The sequence below is a fragment of the Stenella coeruleoalba genome (assembly GCF_951394435.1).
Source record: "Stenella coeruleoalba genome assembly, chromosome: 3".
NCBI lineage: Eukaryota > Metazoa > Chordata > Mammalia > Artiodactyla > Delphinidae > Stenella > Stenella coeruleoalba.
The window spans coordinates 27,289,424-27,313,588 of record NC_137148.1 but is presented as its reverse complement, the minus strand read 5'-3'; the positions used below and the strand labels follow the sequence as shown (position 1 = coordinate 27,313,588).

At 37.1% G+C, this 24,165-nt stretch overlaps 1 long non-coding RNA gene across 1 annotated transcript in view; it reads left to right on the top strand.

Annotated features, from left to right (window-relative positions):
* Positions 1–24,165, top strand: part of LOC307183860 — a 242,694-nt gene that overhangs the window by 197,442 nt on the left and 21,087 nt on the right. Inside the window, exon 3 of the long non-coding RNA XR_013827626.1 lies at positions 7,660–7,796. This is a non-coding gene — a long non-coding RNA (uncharacterized lncRNA). The remainder of the gene's footprint in view (positions 1–7,659; positions 7,797–24,165) is intronic.

Below are 24,165 nucleotides of genomic sequence, written 5' to 3'. Positions count from 1 at the left end.
CCAGCTCCAACAGAAACTGACATCCTATATCTACAAGATACTTTATCTTAAGGGCTTACGAAAATCTAAGTGACTCAGTCTTGGTCCAGTTCAATTATTTTTTAATAAATTTATTTATTTTTATTTTTGGCTGTGTTGGGTCTTCATTGCTGCGTGCGGGTTTTCTTTAGTTGCAGTGAGCGGGGGCTACTCTTGGTTGTGGTGTGCGGGCTTCTCATTGTGGTGGCTTCTCTTGTTGCGGAGCACGGGCTCTAGGCGCACAGGCTCAGTAGTTGTGGCACACAGGCTTAGTTGCTCTGCGGCATGTGGGATCTTCCCGGACCAGGGATCAAACCTGTGTCCCCTGCATTGGCAGGCATATTCTTAATCACTGTGCCACCAGGGAAGCCCCCAGTTCAAGTTTTGAGGTGAAGAAATCTACTTGGGTCAGTTCTGTCTATGAATTTCATTCCTCTAGGTCAGATGTTTGGTCTCATCTAATCATTCTACCCCTGAAATAATTATAGTCAAGGGCCAGCATTGTATTCATTACAGAACCCTAACCCAATGCTCAAATAATTATTTGGAAATATACCAGATCAGGGTAAAGGCTATGAAAATACAGTTCACAGAAAAGGAAACGCAGATGGTTCCTAAACATATGAAAATGCTCAACTCACTCATAAGTATAAAATAAAACTACATTGTAATGCCATTTTTTCACCTGTGAAATTGTTAAGAATTAGTGTTAAATATGTTAGATAATACACTGTGTGGGTAAGGCTGTGAGGAAATAGGCCTTTTCATACATACATGGTGGGAATGTATGATTTCTGTGGGGATTAATTTGCCAATATGTATTCAGTTTTCATCAATAGGAACTGAATAAGTATATTAAGACACACACATTTTAAATTTAAACTAGTTCCAGCACTGTAATTTGATTACATACTTTCAGGTTACATACAAAAAGAACTTTAAACAAATATTGATTCTAGTTAGTGAGTTTGTTTTTCACAAGGGTATAGATTAAGCAATTCTGAAATATATGAAGTGCATCCTAGTTCTGAGCAAATAAGTAAATAACACTGGATTATGAGAGCAAGGTTTCTGATTTTCAGAGAAGCAAGTTACAGAGATGTTCAAGAAGACGACTAGAACAAAATTCTGATGTTACATTGGGATTGGAGATGTCAGTATGGACTCATGGTTTTAAATATAATGATAGATACAGATGTTTATGTATTTATATATTCCTATCTCTGTCCACTGAGATGACCTAGAAACAATGCACTCTAATACTAATAAACATCCCTAGCACCCAGATAGTAGTTTCTAAATAGAATTCTTCCCTAAAAAGAACCAGGGATCCTTAGAAAAATGACCAGTTCTGGAGCTAGTGTAGCTAAAGTTCAAGTTGAGATTAGAACACTTTTTTTGCATGTGTGCCAGTAAGGAAGGAAGTGCTCAAATAGTGATGAAAACATATCAAAAGGGAGGAACTAGTTTAAGGGCTCCCACTGTCCAAGTCTTGGGCAAATGAGCATCAAAATAAATAATGATGTATTAAAATCCATGAGTTTTTACTTATATACATACATATATGAATACAGGCATACCTTAGAGGTATTGTGGTTTCAGTTTCACACCACTGCTATAAAGTGAGTCACAAGAATTTTTTGGTTTCCCAGTGCATATAAAAGTTATCTTTACACTATATGGTAGTCTATTAAGTGTGCAGTAGCATTATATCTAAAAGAACCCAATATACATACCTTAATTAGAATATACTTTATTACTAACCATCATCTGAGCCTTCAGTGAGTCATGATCTTTTTTCTGGTGGAAGTTCTTGTCTTTTTTTTTTTTTTTTTTTGCTGTACGTGGGGCTCTCACTGTTGTGGCCTCTCCTGTTGCAGAGCACAGGCTCCAGATGCGCAGGCTCAGCGGCCATGGCTCACGTGCCTAGCCGCTCTGCGGCATGTGGGATCTTCCCAGACCGGGGCACGAACCAATGTCATCTGCATCGGCAGGCGGACTCTCAACCACTGCGCCACCAGGGAAGCCCCTCAGAAGTTCTTGTCTTGATGTTGATGGCTGCTGACAGATCAGGATGGTGGTTGCTAAGGATTGGGGTGGCAATTTCTTAAGATAATCAACATCTATTTATGATAAAAACTCTCTGGGACTTCCCTGGTAGTGCAGTGGTTAAGAATCTGCCTGCCAATGCAGGGGACACGGGTTCGAGCCCTGGTCTGGGAAGATCCCACATGCCATGAAGCAACTAAGCCTGTGCACCACAACTACTGAGCCTGTGCTCTAGAGCCCGCAAGCCACAACTACTGAGTCCACATGCCACAACTACTGAAGCCCATGTGCCTAGAGCCCATGCTCCACAACAAGAGAAGCCACCACAATGAGAAGCCCACACACCGCAAAAGAGTAGCCCCTGCTCTCTGTAACTAGAGAAAGCCTGCACACAGCAACGAAAACCCAACACAGCCAAAAATAAATAAATAAATAAATTTTAAAAAATGAAAAAAACAAACAAAAAGAACTCTCAACAAAGTGAGTAGAGAGGAAACATACCTCAACATAATAAAGGCCATTTGTGAAAAGCCCACAGCTAACATCATACTCAATGATGAAAAGCTAAAATTAGCATTTCCTCTAAAATCAGGAATGCCCATTCTTACCACTTTTATTCAACATAGTATTGGAAGTCCTTAACACAGCAGTCAGACAAGGAAAAGAAATAAAAGGAATCCAAACTGGAAAGGAAGAAGTAAATCTGTCACTGTTTGCAAATGACATGGTATTATACATAAAAAATTCTAAAGATGTCACCAAAACCTACTGGAACTCATCAATGAATTTGGTAAAGTTTGCAGGATACAAAATTAATATATGGAAATCTATTCGTTTTTATACACTAACAGTGAGCTATTAGAGAGAGAAGTTAAGAAAACAATCCCATTTACAATCACATCAGAAGAATAAAATACCTGGGAATAAATCTAACTGAGGAGGTAATAGACTTGTACTCAGAAAAGTGTAAGACACTGATGAAAGAAATTGAAGATGACTCAAAGAGATGGAAAGGTATACTGTGTTCATGGATTGGAAGATAATATTCTTAAAATGACCGTATTCCCCAAAGCAATCTACAGATTCAATGCAATCTCTATCAAAATACCAATGACATTTTTCACAGAATTAGAACAAATAATTCTAAAATTGTATGGAAACACAAAAGACCCTGAATAGCCAAAACATTTTAAGAAAGAAGAACAAAGCTAAGGGTATCTTGCTCCCTGATTTCAAAGTATACTACAAAGCTACAGTAATCAAAACAGTATGGTACTGACTCTCACCACTGTTATTCAACATAGTTTTGGAAGTCCTGGCCATAGCAATCAGAGAAGAAAAAGAAATAAAAGGAATACAGATTGAAAAAGAAGTAAAACTGTCACTGTTTGCAGATGACATAATACTGTACTTAGATAATCCTAAAGATGCCACCAGAAAACTACTAGAGCTAATCAATGAATTTGGCAAAGTTGCAGGATACAAAATTAATGCACAGAAATCTCTTGCATTCCTATACACTAACAATGAAAGATCAGAAAGAGAAATTAAGGAAACAATCCCATTCACCATTGCAACAAAAAGAATTAAATACCTAGGAATAAACCCACCTAAGGAGGTAAAAGACCTCTACTCAGAAAACTATAAGACACCGATGAAAGAAATCAAAGATAACACAAACAGATGGAGTCATATACCATGTTCTTGGATTGGAAGAATCAATATTGTGAAAATGACTATACTACCCAAAGCAATCTACAGATTCAATGCAATCCATATCAAATTACCCATGGCATTTTTTACAGATATAGAACAAAAAGTCTTAAAATATGTATGAAGACACAAAAGACCCCAAATAGCCAAAGCAATCTTGAGGGAAAAAAGTGGAGCTGGAGGAATCAGACTCCCTGACTTCAGACTATACTACAAAGCTACAGTAGTCAAGACAATATGGTACTGGCACAAAACAGAAATATAGATCAATGGAACAGGATAGAAAACCCTGAGATAAACCCACACACCTATGGTCAACTAATCTATGACAAAGGAGGTAAGGATATACAATGGAGAAAAGACAGCCTCTTCAATAAGTGGTGCTGGGAAAACAGGACAGCTACATATAAAAGAATGAAATTAGAACACTCCCTAACACCATACACAAAAATAAACTCAAAATGGATTAAAGACCTAAATGTAAGACCGGACACTATAAAACTCTTAGAGGAAAACATAGGAAGAACACTCTGACATAAATCACAGCAAGATCTTTTTTGATCCACCTCCTGGAGTAATGGAAATAAAAACAAAAATAAACAAATGGGACCTAATGAAACTTAAGAACTTCTGCATAGCGAAGGCAACTATAAACAAGACAAAAAGACAACCCTTAGAATGGGAGAAAATATTTGCAAATGGATTAATGGACAAAGGATTAACCTCCAAAATATATAAACAGTTCATGCAGCTCAATATCCAGAAAACAAACAACCCAATACAAACATGGGCAGAAGACCTAAATAGACATTTCTCCAAAGAAGGTATACAGATGACCAAGAGGCACATGAAAAGCTGCTCAACGTCACTAATTGTTAGAGAAACGCAAATCAAAACTGCAGTGAGGTATCACCTCACACCGGTCAGAATGGGCATCATCAGAAAGTCTACAAACAACAAATACTGGAGAGGGTGTGGAGAAAAGGGAACCCTCTTGCACTACTGGTGGGAATGTAAATTGATACAGCTACTATGGAGAACAGTATGGAGGTTCCTTAAAAACTAAAAATAGAACTACCATATGACCCAGCAATCCCACTGCTGGGCATATACTGAGAGAAAACCATAATTCAAAAAGACACACCTACTCCAATGTTCATTGCAGCACTATTTACAATAGCCAAGTCATGGAAGCAACCTAAATGCCCATTGACAGATGAATGGATAAAGAAGATGTGGTACATATATACAGTGGAATATTACTCAGCCATAAAAAGGAACGAAATTAGGTCATTTGTAGAGAAGTGGATGGACCTAGAGACTGTCATGCAGAATGAAGTAAGTCAGAAAGAGAAAAACAAATGTCATATTAATGCATATATGTGGAATTGAGAAAAATAGTACAGATGAACAAGTTTGCAAGGCAGAAATAGAGGCACAGATGTAGAGAAAAAACATATAGACACCAAAGGGGGAAATCGGGGTTGGCGGGTGGTGGTGGTGGGATGAATTGGAGATTGAGATTGACATATATACACTAATAGGTATAAAGTAGATAACTAATAAAAACCCACTGTATAAGAAATAAATTTTAAAAAATAAACAAACCAAAAAACCCAGTATGGTACTGGCACAAAAATAGCCACATAGATCAGTGGAACAGAATAGAGAGCCCAGAAATGAACCCACACTTATATGGGCAATTAATCTATGATAAAAGAGGCTAGAATATACAGTGTGGAAAAGACAGCCTCTTCAATAAATGGTGTTGGGAAAACTGGACCGCTACATGCAAAAGAATCAGACTGTATTATTTTCTCACACCATATACAAAAATACACTCAAGATGGATTAAATACTTAAATGTAAGACCTGAAACCATAAATCGTCTAGAAGAAAACATAGGCCGTATGCTCTTTGATGTATCCAGTAATTTTTGGATATGTCTTCTCAGGCATTAGCAACAAAAGCAAAAATTAAAAAATGGGAATCTATCAAACTAAAAAGCTTTTGCACAGCAAAGGAAACTATCAACAAAATGAAAAGGCTACCTACTGAATGAGAGAAGATATTTGCAAACAATATATCCAACAAGGGGTTAATATCCAAAACATACAAAGATCTCATACAACTCAACATCAAGAAAAACCAAACAACTCAATTAAAAAATGGGCAGAGGACCTGAATAGACAATTTTCAAGGAAGTCATACAGATGGCCAACAGGCTCATTAAAAAATGTATGCTCAACATCACTAATCATCAGGGCACTATGAATCAAAACCACAATGAGGTATCACCTCACACCTGTCAGAATAGCTATTATCAAAAATACAACAAATAACAAGCATTGGCAAGGATGTAAAGCAAAGGGAACCTTGACTACTATTGGTGGGGATGCTAACTGGTGCATCCACTGTGGATAACAGTATGGAGAATCCTCCAAAGATTAAAAATAGAACTACCATATAACCCAACAATTCTACTCCTGGGTATTTATCTAAAGAAAAGACAAACACTAATTCAAAAAGATACATGCACCCCTATGTTCACTGCAGCATTATTTGCAATAGCCAAGATAAGCTACCTAAGTTCCCATCAATAGATGAATGGATAAATAAGATGTGGTATATATGTACAATGGAATATTTCTGAGCCATAAAAAAGAAGGAAATCTTGCCATTTGGGACAACAGGGTATTATACTAGGTGAAACAAGTCAGACAGAGAAAGACAAATACTGTATGATTTCACTTATATGTGGAATCAAAACATAAAAATAAAAACAAAAACAAATGAATAGACATAACAGAAACAGAGTCATAGATGCAGAGAACAAACAGGTAGTTGCCAGAGGGGAAGAAGGGGTGGGGCATGAGGGATGAGGGATATTAAGAGCTAGAAACTTCCAGTTACAAAAATTAAACTACAAACTTTCCAGTTACAAAAATCAGTGAGTCATGGGTATGAAATGTATAATGTGGGGAATATAGTCAATAATTATGTAATATCTATGTATGTTGACATATGGTAATTAGACTTATGATGATCATCTTGAAAGGTATAGAATAGTGAATCACTGTGTTATGTACCAGAAACTAACATAGTGTTGTAGGTCAATTACACTTCAAAAACAAACTCATAGAAAAAGAGATCAGATTTGTGGTTACCAGAGGAAGGGGTTGGGGAGGAGGGAGAATTGGGCGAAGGTAGTAAAAAAAGTACAAACTTCAGTTATAAGTAAGAACTAAGGATGTAATGCACAACATGATAAATATAATTAACACTGTTATATATAAAAGTTGTTAAGAGAGTAAATCCTGAGTTCTCATCATAAGGAAAAATATTTTTCTATTTCTTTTATTTTGTATGTATATGAGATAGTGAATATTCACTAAACTTACTGTGGTAACCATTTCATGATGTATGTAAGTCAAATCATTATGCTCTACACCTTAAACTTACACAGTGCTGTATGTCAAGTATATCTTAATAAAACTGGAAGGAAAAAGAAGACAACAATGAAGTTTGCCACATTGATTGACTCTTCCTTTCACAAATAATTTCTCTGTAGCATGCCGTGCCGTTTGATAGCATTTTACTCACAGAATTTCTTTCAAAATTGGAGTCAGTCTTCTCAAACTCTGCCGCTGTTTTATCAACTAAGTTTATGTAATATTCTAAATCCTTCATTGTCATTTCAACAGTCTCCACAGAATTTTCATCAGCAGTAAATTCCATCTCAAGAAACCATTTCCTTTGTTCATCCATAAGAAGTAACACCTCATCCTTTAAGGTTTTATCATGAGATTGCAGCAATTCATTCATATTTTCAGGCTCCACTTCTAATTCAAGTTCCCTTGCTGTTTCCACCACATGCAGTTACATCTTCCACTGAAGTCTTGAAACCCTCCAAGTCATCCATGAGGTTTGGAATCACCTTCATCCAAACTCCTGTTAAGTTTGATATTTCGACCTCTTCCCATAAATCACAGAAGTTCTTAATGGCATGTAGAATGGTAAGTCCTTTCCATAAGGTTTTCAATTAACTTTGCCAATATTCATCAGAGGAATCACTATCTATGGAAGCTTTAGCCTTACAAAATGTATTTCTTAAATACTAAGACTTGGAAGTTGAAATTACTCCTTGATCCATGGGCTACAGAATGGATGTTGTGTTAACAGACATGAAAGCAACATTTATCTCGTACATCTCCATCAGAGCTATTGTGAGACCAGATGCATTGTCAATGAGCAGTGATATTTTGAAAGGAATATTTTTCTGAGCAGTAGGTCTCAACAGTGGGCTTAAAACATTCAGTAAAGCATGTTGTAAACAGATGTGCTATTGTCCAGGCTTTGTTGTTCCATTTATAGAGCACAGGCAAAGTAGATATAGCATAATTTTTAAGGGTTCTAGGATTTTGGGAATGGTAAATGAGCACTGTAACTGGCTGCATTAGCCCCTAACTAGACAGTCAGCCTGTCCTTTGAAGCTTTGAAGCCAGGCATTGACTTCTCCTCTCCAGCTATGAAAGTCCTAAATGGCACCTTCTTCCAATAGAAGGCTGTTTTATCTACATTGAAAATCTGTTGTGTAGCGTAGACACCTTCATTAATGACCTTAGCTAGATCTTTTGGATAACCTGCAGCAGTTTATACATTAGCACTTGCTGCTTCACCTTGCACTTTCATGTTGTGGAGACGACTTCTCTCCTTAAACCTCATGAACCCAACCTCTGCTAGCTTCAGACTTTTCTTCTGCAGCTTTCTCACCTCTCTCAGCCTTCACAGAATTAAAGAGTCAGGGCCTTGCTCTGGATTAGGCTTTGGCTTAAGGGAATGTTGTAGCTGGTTTGATCTTCTATCCAGACCACTAAAACTTTCTCCGTATCAGCAATAAAGTGGTTTCACAGTTTAACATTTGTGTGTTCACTGGAATAGCACTTTTAATTTTCTTCAGGAACTTTTCCTTTGCATTCACAACTTGGCCACCTGGATCAAGAGGCCTAGCTTTTGGCCTCTTTTGGCTTAATCATTTCTAAGTGTAATCATTTCTAACTTTTTTTTTTCTCTCAGAATACTGAGTATTTTATTTATTTATTTTTTACATCCTTATTGGAGTATAATTGCTTTACAATGGTGTGTTAGTTTCTGCTTTATAACAAAGTGAATTGGTACAGCCACTATGGAGAACAGTATGGAGGTTCCTTAAAAAACTACAAATAGAACTACCATATGACCTAACTTTTTTTTTTTTTTTTTTTTTTGCGGTACGTGGGCCTCTCACTGTTGTGGCCTCTCCCGTTGCGGAGCACAGGCTCCGGACGCGCAGGCTCAGCAGCCATGGCTCACGGGCCCGGCTGCTCCACGGCATATGGGATCTTCCCAGACTGGGGCACGAACCCGTGTCCCCTGCATCGGCAGGTGGACTCTCAACCACTGCGCCACCAGGGAAGCCCATTTCTAACTTTTGATTTAAAGTGAGAGACATGAGACTCTTCCTTTCACTTGAACACTTAAGCGGCCATTGTACAATTATTAATTGGCCAATTTCAATATCGTTGTGTCTCAGGAAATAGGGATGCCCAAGAAGAGTGAGAGAGACAGGGGCCAGTTAATGGAGCACTCAGAACACACACATTTATTAACTTCGCTGTCTTATATAGGCACAGTTTGTGGTGTCCCAAAATGATTACAACAGTAACATCAAAGATTATGATCACCATAACAAATATAATAATAATGAAAAAGTTTGAAATATTGCAGGAATTACCGAAATGTGACACATAGAGTGAGCAAATCCTTTTGGGAAAATGGCACAAATAGATTTGCTCAACACAGGGTTGCCACGACCTTTCAATTTGTAAAAAACACAACATCTGCAAAGGGCAATAAAGTAAAGCACAATAAAACAAAACTAATGGACAAAAGTTTCCGGATGAGAAATGAGATTTTTACATAATCTCAAAGCATCTCTCCATAAAATAGTAATTAATTATAAAAAGAAAAATAGTAACTTTATGGTGGACAAACCTGACAGAAACCACCACAACCAAATTGCTGGTAATGGGACGAATATCATGTGCTTCCTGAAAATGTGTACCTGGAAGACACAGAATTTCTTCTGTTATTCCTGCCAAAAGTGGAAAAGTGAATCTAACCTTGAGGAAACATCAAGTGAAGCTAAATTGAGGGATATTCTACAAAATGTTAAAGTCATTAAAGACTGAGAAACTGATCTAGAATAAAGGAGACATGACTACTAAATTCAGTGTATGATCTTAGATTGGAATCTGGACCAGGAAAAAAAATCATTTTTCTATAAAGGATATTAGTGAGACAATTGGTAATATTTGAATAAGGCCTATAGGTTAGATAATAATGTGTCAGTGATAGTTTCTGGATTTTGATCACTGCACTAAAGTTGTGTCCGAAGTGTCCTTGGTTTTGTGATATACACACATTGATGTATTTAGGGGTAAAGAGTGAACACATTAGTAGGGATGGGGAGAGGGGAGGAAATGACAAAACAAATGTGGTAAAATTCTTACAATTGGGGGATCTGGGTGAAGGATATGTGGGAATTCTTTGTACTATTTTTGTAAGTCTGAAATTATTTCTAAATAAAAAGTTTCAAATATATAAAAATAAAATAGTACCATTTGCTTTCAAAATCACTATTAAAATAGCTACTTTAGGGATTTGACATTTTGCTAGAGTGTAAGTTAAAAATATATGTAATATTTTTATATAATCTCTAGGTGTTTAAAAACTCTGGTTTGTTCAAGTATTTATTTATTATTTAAGTTAGTTAAATTAGTCACTGATTAAATTGTCAGTTTGCTCAATACAAGGCTCTGAGCTTATAGTTATAGTTGAGATGGACAAGTCGCCTAGCACTCATGGTGCTTACATTTGTAAAGGGAGAGTGTGTTATGGGGGACATAGACAATATAAAAGGAAACAAGTGCCATAACTTACATTAGGTATATTGTTATGAAGGAAATAAAATAAGATGGTGTGCTAATGGCAGTCACAGAAGGGTATGTGTGGTCAAGAAAGACCTTTCTGAGAGAATGACATTTGAAGTGACACCTGAATAATGAGAAACAGCCAATACTTGAAGAGCTCAGAGAATACTTCATAAAGGAATGCCTTGGATTTATGATAGATGTAAAGGTGGACACTGTATTAGCAGCCACTTGGTCTGCAAAAATAATGTATATCTCAATGCCAACTAGAAAATTATTTCATAAGTTACTGAAACATGAGAGGCATGGAATATCATTGGAATGACAATTAGGATATATAGGATCTGTTCTTTTTTACCACTATATATCTATATCATGCAAATTGCTGAAATTATGACTCAGATTTATCTGTAACAAAGGGCCATGAGTAGAAAATCTCTAATGCCTCCTACACATTCAATATTTAAGATTTTACAATCTTATTAAATGTCAATATTTATAATTTTACAGTAGAATTATGTAAATACATATAGATAAATTCAAGTTGATAGTAAAGAAAAAGTGATGTTTTACAGTCTTCCGTTAACTATGAGCACTCTCTGGACTAGGCCATACTTTTTTTTTTTTAATTTATTTATTTATTTATTTTTGGCTGCATTGGGTCTTCGTTGCTGCATGCAGACTTTCTCTAGTTGCGGTGAGCAGGGGCTACTCTTCGTTGTGGTGCACGGGCTTCTCATTGTGGTGGCTTCTCTTGTTGCTGAGAACGGGCTCTAGGCACACGGGGTTCAGTAGTTGTGGCATGTGGGCTTAGTAGTTGTGGCTCGCAGTCGCTAGGGTGCAGGCACAGTAGTTGTGGCACATGGGCTTAGTTGCTCCGTGGCATGTGGGATCTTCCCAGACCAGGGATCGAACCTGTGTCCCCCGCCTTGGCAGGCAGATTCCTAACCACTGTTCCACGAGGAAAGTCCCCATACTAAGGAAAAGGGGGTATTTCCAGGACACCAAGAAAAAGAAACTGGTCAAAGTGTTTCAAAAAATATGCAAACTGTAATTCATACATTAACAACACTCCTCCCCTTTCACTACTGCTTGATGACTTTATATGAAAAAAAAAATCAGATGTGAATTCCTATATATTCCCAACAGCAAAATGTACCAACCTATTCAAATCTGTGCCAGTATTCTGTGCTTTAATTCCTGTTGTAGTGGATTTGTCCCTGCTTCTATCTTCTCTCTTAGCAACTTTCAAATATACAATACAGTATTGTAAACTTTAGCCATCATGCTATACATTACATCCCCGGAACTTACGTATCTTGTAACTGAAAGTTTGTGCCTTTTGATCACGTTCACCTGTTTCCCCTACCCCCAAGCCCCATCTCTGGCAACCATGAATCTGTTCTCTGTTCCATTCCTGTGAGTTCAGTTTTTTCAGACTCCCAAAAAGATCATACAGTATTTGTCTTTCCATGTCTGACTTGTTTCACCTAACATAATGCCCTCAAGGTCCATCCATATTGCTGCAAATGGCAAGATGTCCTTTTTTATGGCCAAATAATATTCCATTGTATATATATACCACATTTTCTTTAGCCATTCATCTCCTGATAGACATCCAGGTTGTTTCCATGTCTTGACTAGTTTAATAATGCTGCAGTGAACATGGGAGTGCAGATCTTTTTGAGATAGAGATTTTGTTTCCTTTAGATATATACCCAGAAGTAGAATTGCTGGATTATAGATGGTGAGCATCTTAAGGGAAGAAACGTTATGTTAGTTCTGTTGGTCATAACACTGCAAAGCACAATACTTGGAAACTAACTGGTAGACAATCAACAAATATTTAATTAACTAGACTGAATTAAATCCACAAGCATTAAGATATGGAAGAATGTTCTCTACTCCTTTGTTGGGAGATAACTCACCCCCCACACACAGCCATATATACACTAACATAACATGATACACATAGGGAAAGGAGGCATTCTTGTATTAATTAAACTCTCATCTTGTATACTTAGGCTTTTTTCTTGAGATATGTATCTTAGAGCTAACTCAGCATATTGCTTGGTGAGAAAGTCTGCGAGCCAGCTGGAATCTCTCCTCAGCAGCTGGGTTCCCCAGCCTATAGCAAGTAATGGAGTGCCTGACAGGATGTAAATGAAACTGTATGGGCCTGGCTGTTTTTTCAGAGCCAGTGGAGGCTAAGAGGCTAGAATGTGATCCATTGATGCTAATTTGAAATGTATGTTAATGTGCTGATTCACATCAAAGTAAGTTTGATTTTATAAATAGTCCTTCTCTCCTCAGTAAATAGGCTAGAAGAGATGACTCTCTGACAGGAATGAGACTTCAGGACTGAGGCACTCCTAAATGAAGGGGCCCATTTAGTTAATTATGGGGCCAACTTGTGAATGTGCTGCTAGAGGCTAGAAATGAATACGATACCTTGTGCTAAAGGACCAGTAGATGGTGGTGTCAGCCAACTTCAGCCCTGTCTATGAAGAGCCCACACTTCCCTGGATAATCAGCCCAACTATTAGGTCTATTTAATAATTGAGAAGCCACATGTTGGTCAGAGCTAACAGTGAAAAGTAGAGAGTAAGCGAGGGGTGATTTTTGTCACCCCTTTCTTCAGGGAATGTTCATGAGTATATGTATGTTTGGGGATGGGATTCAGACTTGTGTTCTGAGGCACAGGAGGGTTTTTACTCCAGGGTATCCAAAACAAGCTTACAGTTCAGCATATGGAATTCTAGCTCTGTGTTCTGCTCAAAATTTTTTTGAGGAAATAATACAACCCATAATTTCTACAGGACTTGACATTTTCCTATAGAAAATTCCATATTTGGAATACATAAAATCAATGCAAGGAATGGCACTCTGGTGGAGTATCTTGTCATTTCTTTCTTTCTTAATCATTTATTACCTTTTGCTCAGTACCTATTAGGTGCTGGTAAGAATATCTATTGGTCCTTTATCCAACAGAACAGTTCCCAAATTCTGTTGATTGTGCTTTCCTAAGGTCAAAAATATGGACCATGGTGTCAGAATACCTACATTTGAATTCTGGTTACACATTTATGTGAGCTCAGATCCTTTATGTGTAAAGTTGTACCTAGTTCATAAGGATGATGTGTAGAAAGAAATGTGTTAATAACATTTCAGGCGTTTAGGCCTAGCATACAGTAAGTAATTTAAAAAATTATCTCCTGAATTTGTTCCATCTTATTTCTTCTTGCTTCCTTAATCTAAGATTTCATTGTATTTTTTCTGGGTTATGGTTTTCTTCCACAAATCTCCTATCCGCTATTATTTCTCCTCCCTGCATAGCTACCAGAGTAATTTTTCTGAAATGTAAATACAACCATGTCACTCCCCTGGTTATATTCAGACTCCCCATCATGGCATACAAAGCATTCTCCTTTCCAACCTCGATCTCCTACCTACTCTTCCCATTTTGTTCTACCACAGTACTGAAAGGTTCTCAATGATCCCATCACAGCAGATTCTCTTATGCTTCTATAACTCTGTCTTATATATTCTTTCCCTTCTTAGTTTCCTGGTGAGCATGTTTCAGGCTCCTACTCAGGATTTCCTTCTGTTGATAGCCTTCTGTAAGCTTCTTTCATCTGTGACTGAGCTAATTGCTTCTTGCTTTGTGTTTCTTCTATTTATCAGTTATAATTCTATTATTTCACATAACCTACTATATTGTGACTTCACATGGGAATGGGACAGGTGTTTCACATAAATACCTAAGAAGGTGACAGTACACTCTGCCCGGGTGGAGAGAAGTTCTATTTGCTTAGGAAAACATCCATCTGAAATTAGAGATCCAAGCAGTTAGATAACAGTAGTTATTGAACACTCTGTTATACTGAAAGAGCTGTGGTTCTGAGGTATTTAGAAATATTTGCTTACACCTCATAATATTTGAAAATGAAAAGATCTAACATGGCTACTGTGAACTATAGAATTAAATAAGATAAAGCCAGTGCAAAAATTGGAACAGGATCTGTTGTTGGATTTAAAATATCCATGTGACAGAGATTTGTGGTCATACCCAAATTTCATTTTTCCCTTCTTCCTGAGTGTGTATAATTGGAATCCTAGAAGATGAGTAGGAAGGATCACAGAAAAAATATTTGAAGAAATATTGGATGAAAATTTCCAAATTTTATGAGAACTATGAAGCCACAGGAACAAGCTAAACAAAACCCAAATAAAAAAAAGTTGTAGGACATAATAATCAAATTGCTTAAAGAGAAAATCTTAAAAACAGCCAGAGGTAAAAGGACACTTTTTATACTAAGGAAAGCAGACTAGAAATAGAAAAAGTTTGTGAACCTAATAAAAGACATACATGAAAAACCTAGGACTGACATCATATTTAAAGATGAAAGGTTGAATGCTTTCCTTCTATGATCAAGAATGAGGCAAAGATATTCACTCTCATCACTTCTTTTGAACACTTTACTGGAAATATGAGCAAGTGCAATAAAACAAAAAAAAGTATTAAAGACATATATAATGGAAAGAAAAAAATTTAAGCTGACTTTATTCATAGATCCATGATCATCTATGTAGAAAATTTTAAGTAATCTAGTCAAAACCTATTACAGCTAGTAAATGAATTTAGAAATGTGGCATATTTCATATACTAATAATGGCCACATAGAAAATGAAATTAATAAAGTACTATTTACAGTAACATCAAAAATATGTAATACTCTGATTATTTTGACAACAGACATTCAAGACCTACATACTAAAAACTATGAAACATGGTAGAGAGAAATTAAAGACTAATACTAATAATGGCCATTATACTATATATACTAATAATGGCCACATAGAAAATGAAATTTTCATATACTAATAATGGCCACATAGAAAATGAAATTAATAAAGTACTATTTACAGTAACATCAAAAATATGTAATACTCTGATTATTTTGACAACAGACATTCAAGACCTACATACTAAAAACTATGAAACATGGTAGAGAGAAATTAAAGACCTAAGTAAATGGAAAGATACACCTTATTCATATATCCAAAGACCCAATATTATTTAGATATCAGTTATCTTCAAATTTATATATAGGTTCTGTGCAACTCCAAACAAAATATAAGCAGAAATTGGAAATTGACAAATGAGACTAAAATTTATGTAGAAAGGCAAAGGACCTAGAATAACCCAAGTAATTTTTATAGAGACCCCAAAATGAAGGATTTATATTCCCTGATTATAATATATATGATAAAACTACAATAATTTTTTAAAAAGTATAGTCCAGTGGAATCAAGATGGCATACTAGGAGGACGTGGAATTCGCATCTCCTCACAACTAGGGCACCTACCATGCACTGGTGGGGGATCACAGACACCTAAGGGGAAGGGAGGAACCCCCAGTGACAGGTAGGACATGTGGTGTGGGGGGAGTGAAGGGGGAGGAGAAGTGGAGGCGGGACAGGACTGGCGCCCCTGAGGGGCAGCTGGGGGAGGGGAAGGGATCCCACACCGGAAGGGGGAAATTGGGGAACCACTAGAAGGGCAGAGGATCAAAAGGGAGTGTAGCCAGGCTTCCCCTGCCCACTTGGACTCCCAGGAACCTGCTGAGATCCCGGGCCTGACCCTCTGCCCACCGAGGCCCCCTCCAGCCCCGTGGGCCCTGAGTGGGAGGGAGGGAAGGGGGAGCAAAAGTAAAGGCTGGGCCTACGGGACCGGCACCCCTGAGGGGCGGCTGGGGGAGGGGAGGAGTTCCTACACACAGAAGGACCCACGTATGGTTAGCGGTCCAGTGGTGATGGGGGAGACAGTGGGGGAGGGGCATGAAGGAACAAAAGGGAACGCAGCCAGTGATTCTCTGCCCTCAGAGCCACCCTCCTGCCACACAGAGCCCAAGCCCTGCCCCTCACCCTCACTCCGGGCCCTACCTCGAAACTCCAGAACTCCATACTCCAGAGGCCCTCTGTTCCATGTGCTGCTTCTCCCCTTCTGCGCAGGTCCTAAGCAGAGGCCCTGCCCCAGGCTTGAGCGTCGCCCCACCTAGGCCCTGCCCCATGCTCAAACGTCACCCCCACCACCCGCCTAGGTCCAGCCCCACCATAAACCCTGCCCCTGCCTAAGTTCCACCCCTGCCTAAACTCCGCCCACATAGCCAAGGCTTTTTTTTTTCTTTTCTTTTTTCCTTTTTGAGATTGGGGTTCTGTTTTACCTTGTTGATCCATTGTTGTTGATACTTACATATTTTTATTTTTCCTAATAAATCTTTTATTTTTCTAATTTTATTATTTATACTTTGTTATTGTTCTCGCCTTTCCTTTTGGCTTGTTTGCCCCCCCCTTTTTTTTTCTTTTTCCTTTTGTGATTTTATTTTACTTTGTTGCAGTTCTTTCAATTACAGTTTTCTTTTTCCTAATATATTTTTTATCTTTCTAATTGTATTTCGTTCTTTATTCTTTGATACTGTACTGCTCCTTTTTTTCTTCTTCTTTTTTTTTTTACCACACCACAAAGCTTGCGAGATCTAGGCTCCCAGGCTGGAGGTCGGGCCTGAGCTCCTGTGGTGGGAGCTCTGAGTCCAAACCGCTGGACTAACACAGAACCTCAGAACCCAGGGAATATTAATCGGAGTAAGGCCCCTCGGAGGTCCTCATCTCAGCACCGAGACCCAGCTCTATCCAACTGCCTGAAAATTCCAGTGCTGGATGTCTCAGGCCAAACAACCAGTAAGACAGGAATACAGCACCACCCATCAAAAAGAGAAAAAAAAATGAAACAACAAAAAAATATGTTACAAACGAACAAAAAGGTAAAAACCTACAAGAGAAATAAGACGAAATAGGCAACCTACCCGAAAAAGAATTCAGTGTAATGATAGTAAAGATGATCCAAAATCTCGGAAACACAATGGAGAAAATACAAGAAACATTTAACAAGTATCGAGAAGAACTAAAGAGCAAACAAAGAGTGATGAACAACACAATTCCTGAAAATAAAAATACTCTAGAAGGAATCAATAGCAGAAGAGCTGAGCCAGAAGAACAGATAAGTGAGCTGGAAGATAAAATGGTGGAAATAACTGCCAGAGAGCAGAATAAAGAAAAAAGAATGAAAAGCCTTGAGGACAGTCTCAGAGACCTCTGGGACAGCATTAAACACACCAACATTCGAATTATATAGGTTCCAGAAGAAGAAGAGAAAAAGAAAGGGGCTGAGAAAAAATTTGAAGAGATTATAGTTGAAAACTTCCGTAACATGGGAAAGGAAATAGTCAGTCAAGTCCAGGAAGCACAGAGAGTACCATACAAGATAAACCCAAAGAGAAACACTCAGAGATACATATTATTGAAACTATCAAAAATTAAATACAAGGAAAAAATATTGAAAGCAGCAAGGGAAAAGCAACAAATAACATACAAGGGAATCCCCATAAGGTTAACAGCTGATTTTCAACAGAAACTCTGCAAGCCAGAAGGGAGTGGCAGGACATATTTAAAGTGAAGAAAGGGAAAAATCTAGAACCAAGATTACTCAGCAAGGATCTCATTCAGATTCGACAGAGAAACTAAAACCTTTAGAGATAAGCAAAAGCTAAGAGAATTCAGCACCACCAAACCAGCTTTACAACAAATGCTAAAAAACTTCTCTAGGCAGGAAACACAAGAGAAGGAAAAAACCTACAAAAACAAACCCAAAACAATTAAGAAAATGGTAAGAGGAACATACATACTGATAATTACCTTCAATGTAAGTGGAATAAATGCTCCAACCAAAAGACGTAGACTGGCTGAATGGATAGAAATAAAAGACCCATACATATGCTGTCTACAAGAGCCCACTTCAGACCTAGGGACACATACAGACTGAAAGTGAGGGGATGGAAAAAGATATTTCATGTAAGTGGAAATCAAAAGAAAGCTGGAGTAGCAATACTCATATCAGACAAAATAGACTTTAAAATAAAGACTTACAAGAGACAAAGAAGGATGCTACATAATGATCAGGGGATCAATCCAAGAAGAAGATAAAACAACTGTAAATATTTATGCACCCAACATAGGAGCACCTCAAAATACATAAGGCAAATGCTAGCAGCCATGAAAGGGGAAATCGACAGTAACACATTCATAGTAGGGGACTTTAACACCCCACTTTCAGCAATGGACAGATCATCCAAAATGAAAATAAATAGAGAAACACAAGCTTTAAATGACACATTAAACACGATGAACTTAATTGATATTTATAGGACATTCCATCCAAAAACAACACAATACATTTTCTTCTCAAGTGTTCATGGAACATTCTCCAGGATAGACCATATTTTGGGTCACAAATCAAGCCTTGGTAAATTTAAGAAAATTGAAATGGTATCAAGTATCTTTTCCAGCCAAAACAGTACAAGACTAGATATCAATTACAGGAAAAAAAACTGTAAAAAATACAAACACATGGAGGCTAAACAATACGCTGCTAAATAACCAAGAGATCACTGAAGAAATCAAAGAGGAAATCAAAAAATACCTAGATACAAATGACAATGAAAACACAACAACCGAAAACCTATGGGATGCAGCAAAAGCAGTTCTCATGGGAAGTTTATAGCAACACAATCCAAACTCAACAAACAAAAAAATCTCAAATAAACAACCTAACCTTATGCCTAAAGAAATTAGAGAAAGAAGAACAACAAAAAAAAAAATGTTAGCAGAAGGAAAGAAATTATAAAGATCAGACCAGAAATTAAAGAAAAAGAATGAAGGAAATGATAGCATAGATCAATAAAACTAAAAGCTGGTTCTTTGAGACAATAAATAAAATTAATAAACCATTAGCCAGACTCATCAAGAAAAAAAAGGAGAAGACTGAAATCAACAGAATTAGAAATGAAAAAGGAGAAGTAACAACTGACACTGCAGAAATACAAAGGATCATGAGAGATTGCTACAAACAACTCTATGCCAATTAAATGGACAACCTGGAAGGAATGGACAAATTCTTAGAAAAGCACAACCTTCTGAGACTGTACCATGAAAAAATAGAAAATATAAACCGACCAATCACAAGCACTGAAATCGAAACTGTGATTAAAAATCTTCCAACAAACAAAAGTCCAGGACCAGATGGCTTCGCAGGCAAATTCTATCAAACATTTAGAGAAGAGCTAACACCTATCCTTCTCAAACTTTTCCAAACTAGAGCAGAGGAGGGAACACCCCAAAACTCATTCTACGAGGCCACCATCACCCTGATACCAAAACCAGACAAAGATGTCACAAAAAAAGAAAACAACAGGCCAATATCACTGATGAATATAGATGCAAAAATCCTCAACAAAATACTAGCAAACAGAATCCAACAGCCCATTAAAAGGATCATACACTATGATCAAGTGAATTTTATCCCAGGAATGCAAGGATTCTACAATATATGCAAATCAATTAATGTGATACACCATACTAACAAAATGAAGGATAAAACCATATGATAATCTCAATAGATGCAGAAAAAGCTTTTGACAAAATTCAACACCCATTTATGAAAAAAACTCTCCAGAAAGTAGGCATAGAGGGAGCCTACCTCAACATAATAAAGGCCATATATGACACACCCACAGCCAACATCATTCTCAATGGTGAAAATCTGAAACAATTTCCACTAAGATCAGTTAAAAGACAAGGTTGCCCACTCTCACCACTATTATTCAACAGTTTTGGAAGTTTTAGCCACAGCAATTAGTGAAGAATAAGAAAAAAAAGGAATCCAAATCAGAAAACAAGAAGTAAACCTGTCACTGTTTGCAGATGACATGATACTATACATAGAGAATCCTAAAGTTGCTATCTACTAGAGCCAATCAATTAATTCGGTAGAGTAGTAGGATACAAAATTAATGCACAGAAATCTCTTGCATTCCTATGCAGTAATGATGAAAAATCTGAAAGAGAAATTAAGGAAACACTCCCATTTACCATTGCAACAAAAAGAATTAAATACCTAGCAAGAAACCTACTTATGGAGACAAAAAATGTGTATGCAGAAAACTATAAGACACTGATGAAAGAAATCAAAGATGACACACACAGATGGAGAGATATACCATGTTCTTGGATTGGAAGAATCAATATTGTGAAAATGACTATACTACCCAAAGCAGTCTACAGATTCAGTGTAATCCCTATCAAACTACTAATCGCATTTTTCACAGAACTAGAACAAACAGTTGCACAATTTGTATGGAAACACAAAAGACCCCAAATAGCCAAAGCAGTCTTGAGAAAGAAAAATGGAGCTGGAGGAACCAGGCTCCCAGACTTCAGACTATACTACAAAGCTACAGTTATCAAGGCATGATGGTACTGGCACAAAAATAGAAATATAGATCAATGGAACAGGATAGAAAGCCCAGAGATAAACCCACGCACATATGGTCAATATATCTTTGATAAAGGAGGCAAGAGTATACAGTGGAGGAAAGGCCACCTCTTCAGTAAGTGGTGCTGGGAAAACTCGACAGCTACATGTAAAAGAATGAAATTAGAACACTCTTTAACACCATACACAAAAATAAACTCAAAATGGATTAAAGACTTAATGTATGGCCACACAGTATAAAACTCTTAGTGGAAAACATGGTCAGAACACTCTATGACATAAATTACAGCAAGATCCTTTTTGACTCATCTCCTAGAGAAAAGGAAAAAGGAACAAAAATAAACAAATGGGGCCTAATGAAACTTCATAGCTTTGCACAGCAAAGGAAACCATAAACAAGGTGAAAAGACAACCCTCAGAATGAGAGATGATATTTGCAAATGAAGCAACTGACAAAGCATTAATTTCCAAAATATACAAGCAGCTCATGCAGCTCAATATCAAAAACAAAACAATACAAAAAAACAGCCCAATCCAAACATGAGCAGAGGACCTAAATAGACATTTCTCCCAAGAAGATATACAGATTGCCAACATACACATGAAAACATTCTCAACATCACTAATCATTAGAGAAATGCAAATCAAAACTACAATGAGGTAACACCTCACACTGCTCAGAATGGCCATCATCAAAATATCTACAAACAATAAATGCTGAAGAGGGTGTGGAGAGAAGAGAACCCTCTTGCACTGTTGGTGGGAATGTAAATTGATACAGCCACTATGGAGAACAGTATGGAGGTTCCTTAAAAAACTAAAAATAGAACTACCATATGACCCAGCAATCCTGCTACTGGGCATATACCCTGAGAAAACCATAATTTAAAAGGAGTCATGGACCCCAATGTTCATTGCAGCACTATTTACAATAGCCAGACATGGATGTCCATCAACAGATGGTTTTATAAAGAAGATGTGGCACATATGTACAATGGAATATTACTCAGCCATAAAAAGAAACTAAACTGAGTTATTTGTAGTGAGGTGGATGGACCTAGAGTCTGTCATACAGAGTGAAGTAAGTCAGAAAGAGAAAAACAAATACCATATGCTAACACATATATATGGAATCTAGAAAAAGAAAAAAAAGGTTCTGATGGACCTAGGGGCATGACAGGAATAAAGACACAGACTAGGGAATGGACCTGAAGACACGGGGATGGGAAATGGTATGCTGGGATGAAGTGAGAGATTAGCATGGACATATATACACTACCAAATGTAAAATAGATAGCTAGTGGGAAGCAGCCACATAGCACAAGGAGACCAGCTTGGTGCTTTGAGACCATCTAGAGGGGTGAGGTAAAGGGTGTGGGAAGGAGACGCAAGAGGGAGTGGGTATGGGGATATACGTATGCATATAGCTGATTCACTTTGTTTTACAGCAGAAATTAACACAACATTGTAAAGCAATTATACTCCAATAATGATGTTAAAGGGGAAAAAAAAAAGTATAGTCCAAGCACCAAGATCTTGGTCTCTAAATACCACTCAATTAAAGGAGCCAGCACTTCTTGGAGAAATGGATGATTTTAGGCTGGGCAGAGAAAATACAAGATTACCATGGAACATTTTCGTAGTACCAGAAAGTTAGGAAATGTTCAGTAAACAGAAAGATGGCAGAATACCAAAGGGACATAGGGATTACCTGGATGAGATACCAATGTCCAAAGCTGGAATAATTTGACAAACAAATTAAGTAACAGTATTGGATCATAGCTTATAATATAAAATAATATACATGAGTCCGTATTGATATAAATAAGTGATTAAATAAGTAATTAAATAGGATAGAAGAGGAAAAACTATCTGACAGAATTTCAGATAATATGTGTAGAAATACCTTCTTCCATGAGGTGCAACTTGCTTCTCACCCTTCTTTCTCTTGAGGGTGGGCTAGACTTGGTAACTTGCTTCCAAAGAACAAAGTAGGAAAAGGAATAAAATAGTAACTTTTACAGTGAAGAAACCTGGCCTACATCACACAAGTGATGAAGATGAACATAACCAGTGATATTACATGTTTGTGAAGTGATCTGAAGTGTTGAGATGGGCTCTTCACTTCTGTGTTACTCTTTACAGAGCTCCATTAATTTCAGTCTAATCATGAGAAAAAGAACACACAGTCCAAATTGGGGTGTGGATGGGACATTTTATAGAATATGTGGCCAGTACTCCTCAAAACTATCAAGGTTATGACAAACAAGGAAAGACTGAGAAACTATAATAGTCCAGAGGAGAAATGACAACTAAAGTCAATGCGGTACCCTCAGTTGTATCTTGGAACAGAATACATTATTAATGGAAAAACTTGTGAAATCTAAATGTCTGGAATTCAGTAACTAGTAATGTATTAGTATTAGTTTCTTAGTTTTGACAAATGTATCATGGTAATATAAGGTGTTAACAATGGGAGAAACTAGGAGATGAGTATGTGGGAATTCTCCGTACTGTCTTTCAACTTTTCTGTTAATCTAAAATTATTTAAAATAAAAATATTAACAAACTATAATTTGTTATTAAAGTATAGAAGTTTTTAAATTATCTGTATTTTATTAAAATGTGACATCAGCATAAATATAGACATTATGGGTCATTAGAACAGAACTGAGATTCAAGAAATAGGCCAACACATATATGGTCAATTGATTTTTTAAAATGTTGCCAAGGTATTCATTCAGTGGAAAATGGGTGATATTTTAAACAAATGGTGCTAGGTCAATTGGGTATTAAAGAAACAAAAAGAGTCTTGACCTATAGCTCACACCATATATAAAAACTAACTCAAAATGGATCAGTGACCTAAGCATAAGAGTTAAAACTATCAAAATTCTAAAAGAAAATACAGGAGAAAAGTTTAGTTACCATGGATTAGGCAAAGATTTATTAATTAGAACACAAAAAGGACAAATAGAAAAGAAAACATTGAGAAATTGGACTTCATCTAATATAAAAACTTTG